The sequence below is a fragment of the Erigeron canadensis genome, chromosome 8 (assembly GCF_010389155.1).
Source record: "Erigeron canadensis isolate Cc75 chromosome 8, C_canadensis_v1, whole genome shotgun sequence".
NCBI lineage: Eukaryota > Viridiplantae > Streptophyta > Magnoliopsida > Asterales > Asteraceae > Erigeron > Erigeron canadensis.
The window spans coordinates 42,712,980-42,721,643 of NC_057768.1; positions in this window are offsets into that span (position 1 = coordinate 42,712,980).

Sequence of the window (8,664 nt, forward strand, 5' to 3'; positions counted from 1 at the left end):
AAGTCTAGCAACACACTAGCAACAATAACATCTTAAAATTCAAGTTTGATATTTTCTCAAAGATATGAGAGTGCCTAACAAGCATTGACCAATATATCTATATCACCCAGTTGATAAGGTGTTGGAATTTATTTAGTGTTGGTATTATCTATTAAAATAAATCAACATATATTATGTTCTTGGTTGTTGAAGTTGAAAATCCAGTATAATATCAAGGAGTAAATTATTAATAGGTGCATAATAACAAAATCATTTTTACTTCTTATATACAACTGTCGTGTACTTGTTGGTAACTTACCATCTCAAGAGAACGCTGAAGCTTGCCTCTACAGAGGTTGCACATTGTCCATGCAACATCTTGCATGATAGTTGGTCTCTTTTTCCCAATGAATGGGTGACAAGGGCCGCAAATCGTCATAGTTTTATGAGGAATCCCTGACAGTATAGCAAGGGTCCATTATTTAGCTAAGAATATTAAGCTAAACTCAACAATAGTATAATGTTTGCAACTTTAGTTTGTTTTGCCATAAAAATTAAACAAAATGTACCTACTCATGAACGTCGAGAATTTGAAGAAGACAACAGCTTAAAAATACCCGCATGCGCCACTCTTGATGACGACATTTGTGTTATTGGTTGTCCTTGAAGTGATGTTAGTAAATGCGCACACTGCCTTAAGCAAACATTATAGATAATGGAAAAAAAGTCTATATCACAAGAGAAAAAATGTATATACATCATTGTACATGTTATAATAAAATCACAACATGAGAACTCAAGAAGCAAGAATGAATAGTTGAGTTAAAATGGTTAACTCCTAAATTACTTGAACTTAATTACATGATGAACCAATGGGGTTCTTCACCAAAAGTCATCCATCCCTCTTTTTAACACTAAACTTTAATTTTTTGTTATGTTTAAACATACTATTTGAACTTGACTACTTAGAGATTGAAGTATTTATGACTGACTCACAAAAAGACCTTGTATTTATATTAAAATCATGTTTATATACCGTCGTGCTTATTGGTGACCTACTTAAGATCGAATAAATTATACTCGTGTTATTCTCATACTTCAATGGGCAAAATACGATTTCGGGTAGCGTATAAACTTGTATGTAAGTAATATATAGGGAAAATTCAATAAAAAGGTAACCAATTTACATGAAATTCCTATTAAAGGTAACCTATTTTGTTTTCGTCTATTTAAAGGATCTTATTTTTAAAAAATTCCTAATAAAGGGTATATCGTTAGTTTTTGACAGACGGAACTCGTTAAGTGCCACGTCACCGATGTCACGTCATCAATTTTGATGATGTGGCACTTGACTTTGACCGACTCATATATATATATATCGAAATTAGGCCGGTCAAAGTCAAGTGCCACGTCATCAAAACTGATGACGTGACATCGGTGACGTGGCACTTCACGAGCTCCGTCTGTCAAAAACTAACGATATACCCTTTATTATGAATTTTTTGAAAATAGGATCCTTTAAATAGACGAAAACAAAATTGGTTACCTTTAATAGGAAATTCGTGTAAATAGGTTACCTTTTTATGGAAGAAACCCTAATATATATATATTATCAAGTTATACCAACAAGGAGTTAACCTAGCGGTAAAGAGAGCACTTGCTCACCTTAAGATCCCAAGTTCGATCCCCGTTTGACACAAAAAAACAATTTCTTTAAGGTAATTGTTACTAATGAATCCTAGGCGCACATGTGAAGTTTTAAAGACAGGGTTCGATCCTTGGGGGTGCCCTATCATGTGGGGATTAGGATGGAGGTATTGAACTGACATCATATGGCTCATATAGGTGAGTCAATAGGTATCCATCCAATTGTGATACCAACATCATGTGGCTCATCATATGGGTTCCCCCCATTTTACCCATATTATATCAAGTTATGAGCATTGTATATTATAACTCTTATGTATTCTATCTATATGGTACACAATACCAATTAATGTATGTGTTTACTCAATCAATGTGTGCCCATTTGCAGGTAAACCTCAGGTATCCAATTCCATGTTTGGCTTGGGGATCTTGATCATGAGTTCATGGATAGATTATAAACTCCACCTTCCTTTTGTATTTGGTTGCTAGCCATAAATATTGAAGTCAACACAACTGATAGAATCCTTTCGTCAAACACTATGTATTTGAATCTTTGTAATTATTAATTGGAAGCTAAGAGGTGGGAAGTGAAGATCGTTGATGAGATAATTGACATCAGCACGGTATGTAGAGATATGTTTGTATATATATTATATCCATAATGTAAGGTCTTTTTATCATTAGCTAATAATTGTTAAACTTAGATTATAATTAGTTTTTTTTTCATTGTATTTAAGCCACTAATGGTTTCACTTTGAGGTCAATGAAGTTTATCATTCTCCAAATTCTCTCTGACATTTTTCCAATTTTCTCATGGAATTAGAGCCACAATTTTGATCCATCCTTTTTTCTTAAATTCATCACTTCAATTTCATTCTCAATTCCTGTTTCTAAACTAATTCCTTTTCTTGTTCATTCCATTCATTAGTATATTTGTTTTGTTCATCTTTTTCATTCTTGTGACCAAATTATTAATTATATGCATCAATTTTTGTTATTCCAATCTATTTTTCTTATTCGGTTCTATTTATTTGCTTGCTACCATTTGCATACAAATTAATTCAACACTAAACCACTATCTATCACCTTAGATTCGATTGTTTCAGATTTTTATTCTAGCCATCATGATTTGTTCTTAGCCACCAGTCACTTTCGTAACCCTATATCCTTATTTCATTGAACTTAATTCTTTGATATTATTTCATTGAACTTAATTCCATTAAAGTTGTTCCCGTTTAATTTCTTTTGAGCTTAATTCCTTTGATCTTAATTTCCTTTGACCTTAATTTTCTTCGAACTTAATTTCTGTTGAAATTAATTTCGTAGACTTTATTCCATTGTGATTTCATTGACCTTAATTTCTATTGAGATTAATTTCTATCATATTCGTTATCTCAATTGAAGTTATTTCCATCGACCTTAATTCCATTGGAGTTATATTCATTGACCTTATTCTCTTGGTTGAGGTTGTATTCACTATCCTTGATTAAACCTTATTTCTCTTGAAGTTAATCTCTTTGAGTTAATCCGTTGAACTTAATTTTCTTTGAACTTAATCCATTGGACTTAATTGCATTGAAGTTATATTCCCAGTGGAGTTAAAATTCGTTCAATATGTCAGATAATGCACAATGGTGAAGACATCAAAGTTTTTCTGTACAAATTGTCGTATTTGGGGTCACTGTATTGAAAGATGTTTCAAACTTCATCCCAATAATCATGAAAAGAAAGATACACCATGTGTTTCTACTCTTCTAGTTGATACACCACCCGCTGCTACTGGAATTGTTTCTCCTGCTGCTCCGGTATTTACCAAAGAGCAGATGCGTCTATTAATTGCTATGATGTCACAACATAATTTAACTCCTAGGACTGGCACAGGAGTAGATTTGTCTGCTGCATATCTAGCTGGTAAACGATTCTGTTTTGTTTCATCTTATTTGGAAAAGAGTTAGGTTGTTGATAGTGGTGCTACTGATCACATGACACCAGATCTTCACATGTTTCTTGAATACACAGTTCTTGATGAACCATGTTACATTGAAATGTCGAATGGTCAAAAGGCAAGAGTTCATCACATTAGTTCTATTCGTCTAAATGAACATGTCATTCTAAAAAATGTGTTTCATGTTCCAGACTTTCAATTCAATCTTTTGTTTGTATACAAAGTCTTACATCAGTATAATGTTTCCATCACCTTTACTATTGCTTGTTGTGTTCTTAATATTCCTACGATGCAACAACCTCTTGTTCTTGGGAATGTTCAACATGGGTTATATTTTATAGCACCTTCTGACAAGGTCACCTCCACTTCGGCGCTTTCTCTTGTTGCTTCCAACACCAAGTGTTCAACTCAACTTTGGCATTGCCGTCTTGGGCATCTGCCTTTTGATCGAATCAAATGTATTGATTCTTTGTAGTACTCTTCTTCTGTGCCTTTAGATATTTGTACTACTTTCCCGAAAGCACAAATGAACAGATTTTCGTTCCCCTTCAGTTCTATCAAAACATCTGCTATATTCAAATTAATTCATGTTGACATATGGGGTCCTTATTCTAGACCTACTCATAATGGTTTTAGGTATTTCATAACCATTGTTGATGATTTTTCTCGCTCCACCTGGACTCATATGCTTGCCACAAAGAGCGCTGCTTTTCAGACTCTTGTTGGTGTCATTGCTTATATTGAGAACCATTTTCAGACAACAGTTAAAATCATTCGAACAGACAATGAAATTGAATTCAAAGATACGAAAGCAAATGAATTTTATTCAAATAAGGGAATTATACATCAAACTTCATGTAATGTCACACCACAACAGAATGGTGTAGTTGAGCGCAAACACAAACACCTTCTTGAAACTGCACGAGCTCTTTTCTTCCAGGCCAACCTGCCCATCTCATATTGGGGAGATTGCATTCTGACTGCTTCATATTTAATTAACCGGTTTCCTTTGTCCGTTCTAAACAACAAGACACCCTATGAGATGTTAACAAACGAAGTGCCTTCTTATGAGCACATTCGCTCTTTCGGTTGGCTTTGCTATGTTTCTACCCTTCAACATGCCCGACTTAAATTTGAGTCTCGTTTTATCCCATGCGTTTTCTTGGGATATCCTTTCGGTAAGAAAACCTACAAGTGCCTTAACCTTCAAACACGTCAAATTGTTTATACCCGTGATGTTGTTTTTCATGAACAACACTTTCCTTTTCACTATTTACCAAAGCATCCCGATACAAACTTGAGGACCTTTCTCACAATTTTATCCCTAAAAGCACTACCCCTATTGTACCTTCTGATTCAGTTTTACCACAAATATTCGATAATTCCCCTTTACAAGATGAACTTTCTGCACCCGTTGTTTTAGATAATCCTGCTGTATTTACTTTAGATTCCAAAAATGCTTTCACACCTGTTACTTCTGAACCTGTTACTTTTGCACCACTCAGTCAAACTAATGCTGAGCCAGTTCCCGTTCATCGTTCTGAGCGAATTCTCATGCAACCTGCTCATCTAAAAGATTTTGTCTGTCCCAAATCTACCATTCCCAAACATTGGTGTAATCTGGTTTCTTTATCTAGTTTGCCAGTTTCACATCAAGCCTTTTCAGTTCATGCTAGCACTTTCACTGAACCTAGAACTTACAATGAGGCTTCCAAAGATCCTGATTGGGTACAAGCAATTAATAAAGAAATTGATGCTCTTCAAGCTAATGGCACTTGGGAAGTATGTGATCTTCCTCCCGCCAAGAAAGCATTGGGTAATCGTTGGGTCTACAAGGTTAAGCTCAAATCTGATGGTTCATTGGAACGTTTCAAAGGCAGATTGGTCGTTCAGGGTAACCATCAACGCGAGGGCGTTGATTATTTTGATACTTTTTCTCCCATTGTCAAAATGGCAACTATTCGCAGTATCCTTGCTATTGTTGCTTCTAAGCATTGGAAAATACATCAGATGGATGTCAACAATGCTTTTCTCCATGGTGATCTTTCTAAAGAGATTTATATGAAGATGCCTCTTGGTATTCCTAATCCTGAAAATAAGGTTTGTCGACTTCGAAAATCTCTTTATGGTCTCAAACAAGCAAGTCGACAGTGGTTTCAGAAGCTTTCCACTGCACTTCAAGATCAAGGTTTTACACAGTCCAAAATTGATTATAGCCTTTTTCTCAAGACCGTTAAAGGTCAAATGACTATTGTTGCAATGTATGTTGATGACATCTTGGTTACTGGTTCAGATTCTACTTCTGTTTCCTAACTCAAGGATTTTCTACATCAACAAATTACCATTAAAGACTTGGGTTTTCTAAAATTTTTTTCTAGGCTTGGAGGTTCATTATCCTGACGATGGGATCATTCTGACTCAAAGGAAGTTTACTCAAGAATTGCTTGCTGAAACAGGTTTCTTGGATGCTAAACCTGTTGTTACTCCTCTTCCTCAAAATATGAAGTTTTCTGACCCTTGTAGCCCTTATCTAAAAGACCGGTCTACTTATCAATCATTGATAGGTAAGCTTAATTTTTTGACTCACACACGTCCAGACTTCTCTTTCGCTGTTCAGACTTTAAGTCAATTCATGCAAAATCCACAACAGATTCACATGGACGGTGTTCACCATTTGTTAAGATACTTAAAGGGCACTAGCGGTCAAGGTATTTTACTTAACGGTTCAACGAACCCGAGTCTTCATACTTACTCAGATTCTAATTGGGCAGCATGCCCTATTTCTCGTCGTTCCATCACAGGCTATGTTATTTTATTCGGAGGTTCTCCAATTAGTTGGAAGTCCAAAAAGCAGTCTACCATTTCTCGTTCTTCTTCAGAGGCTGAATATCTTGCCATGGCCAATGTTGCTGCTGAACTTACATGGCTAGTTCGTTTATTGGAAGAGTTGGGTGTAACCAATTTAAAACCAGTCACTCTTCATTGTGATAACCAGTCTGCTCTTTACATCGCGAAGAATCCTGTTTTTCATGAACATACGAAACACATTGAGCTTGATTGTCACTTTACAAGGGAAAAAGTCATGGAATGATTAATCGAGCTCACCTACCTACCAACACAAAATCAACTGGCTGATGTTCTTACTAAGATTTTGCCTTTAAACTAGTTTCAACAATTGTTATCCAAGCTGGGGATGTCAAAATCCCATCCTCCATCTTGAAGGGGGGGGGGGGGGTTGTAGAGATATGTTTGTATATTATATGCATAATGTAGGGTCCTTTTTATCATTAGCTAATAATTGTTAGACTTAGATTATAATTTGTTTATTTTCCATTGTATTTAAGCCACTTATGGTTTCACTTTGAAGTCAATGAAATTTATCATTCTCCAAATTCTCTCTGACCTTTTTCCAATTTTCTCACGGTAACTGTCTCTTCAATTGATGAAATATGTCATGTAAATGGTCTAAAAACTGTGTTTTGTCATTATAGTAGTCCGACTAGTCCCTTTCTAAAAATCACATATAACTTATGAAGTATATATCTCTAGGTTTTAGGTAAAATAAAACAAGTATTAAAGTAAAATAAATAAAACAATAAGTTTATATTCACGGAAAATCACCGTGCATCATTAAAATCGTTTTGTATCAATTGTTTCGTGAATCTTCGTGCATCAATCTAATCATGATCTAAGGGTCAAGTTCTTGTCTTATTTATTTTACTTTAATACTTATTTTATAATACTCAACCCCAATATCTCTAATATACTTGTATGGTATATATTGATGGTTGATGTAATTAAAAAATGTAGTCCTCTTGGATGCAAACACTCCATCAATCAAGCTACTCCGCTTGTTGGGACTTTGTAATTCCGTTGGTTAAGAAAATTAGACTGCTTAGAGATCTGCTTAATTACGATTTACGTACCTAAGATATCAACAAGAAAAATTAAAGTAAAAAAAAAATGGCCTGTCTTACTTAGGCTTTAGGCTTAATAACTAGCTTGTTTGTTTTATGATAATAAAACTATCAAGTTAATTATTTGAAGTATTTGGTCTTGTCGATGATGCATAAACTAATTTTAACCTTCTATGACCAAATCAGTCTAAGTGAAGTAATACGTTTTAGTCTAAGTGAAGTAGTGTTTTTGGAGTGAAAGAGGTGGAGAAATACAGTTTTCACACTATGAGGGTAAACCACTACGCTCGATAGCAATCCACCTAGGTGGTTGTGTCTATAACTCGATCGAATAAGATCTTTGTGTCTCCTTTTTAGATATATGGTTACGACGGACGACCATGATAATTTATGGGAAGTGATATTCATACCACAACAGTTGATATATCTACCACACATGTATATTACTGACTTGTACAGTATGCTATAAAAGTTGTATAGTATGGTAGAGAAATCACTTCCCATAATTTATACTTTAAATATGAGGTGAGTTATTATAAAATTAAACCAAAAACATGTCTAAACTTTAGTAAAATCTAATCTTAATATGCAATAATTAAATCAAGAAAGTCCCATTTCAAAAGTTTGTTTCTGTGTCTATATATAGTACTGTGTATATGTATGTGAACAAAAGATTTAATACACTTAAATTATGACAATGACATCTTATGTTTAATAGGAATTCAGAATGTAAGATTCCTTAATCCTTTTTTATCCACCCCAGTAGTGTATGGGAGATGATAAACCTGCAACAAATTTTAACTATTTATAATAATATATATTTTATACAGTTATATAATATGTATATTTGTTGTAAATGGCTAATAATTATAGCAGATTTATCACTCTCCGTAGTATATACGCTTATTACATTTGCAAGATTTACTTTTATAATTTCATTGTACTATATTATGTAGAACGATTAATGGATTTGTAAACCAAATTTGTATGAACGATGATACATGAGTAAAAGCATCTTGTATGCAAGGAAGGGGTAATTAGTACTATTATTACTGTGCAGTAAAGTTGACAAGTAATTTCAAACCTGAAAGTAAAAGAAGTTGGTGGGTCCAACCCACATCTAGTACCATTTTTAGGTGTTGTCGCTTCACTAACCCCACCTCATAATAATTATAA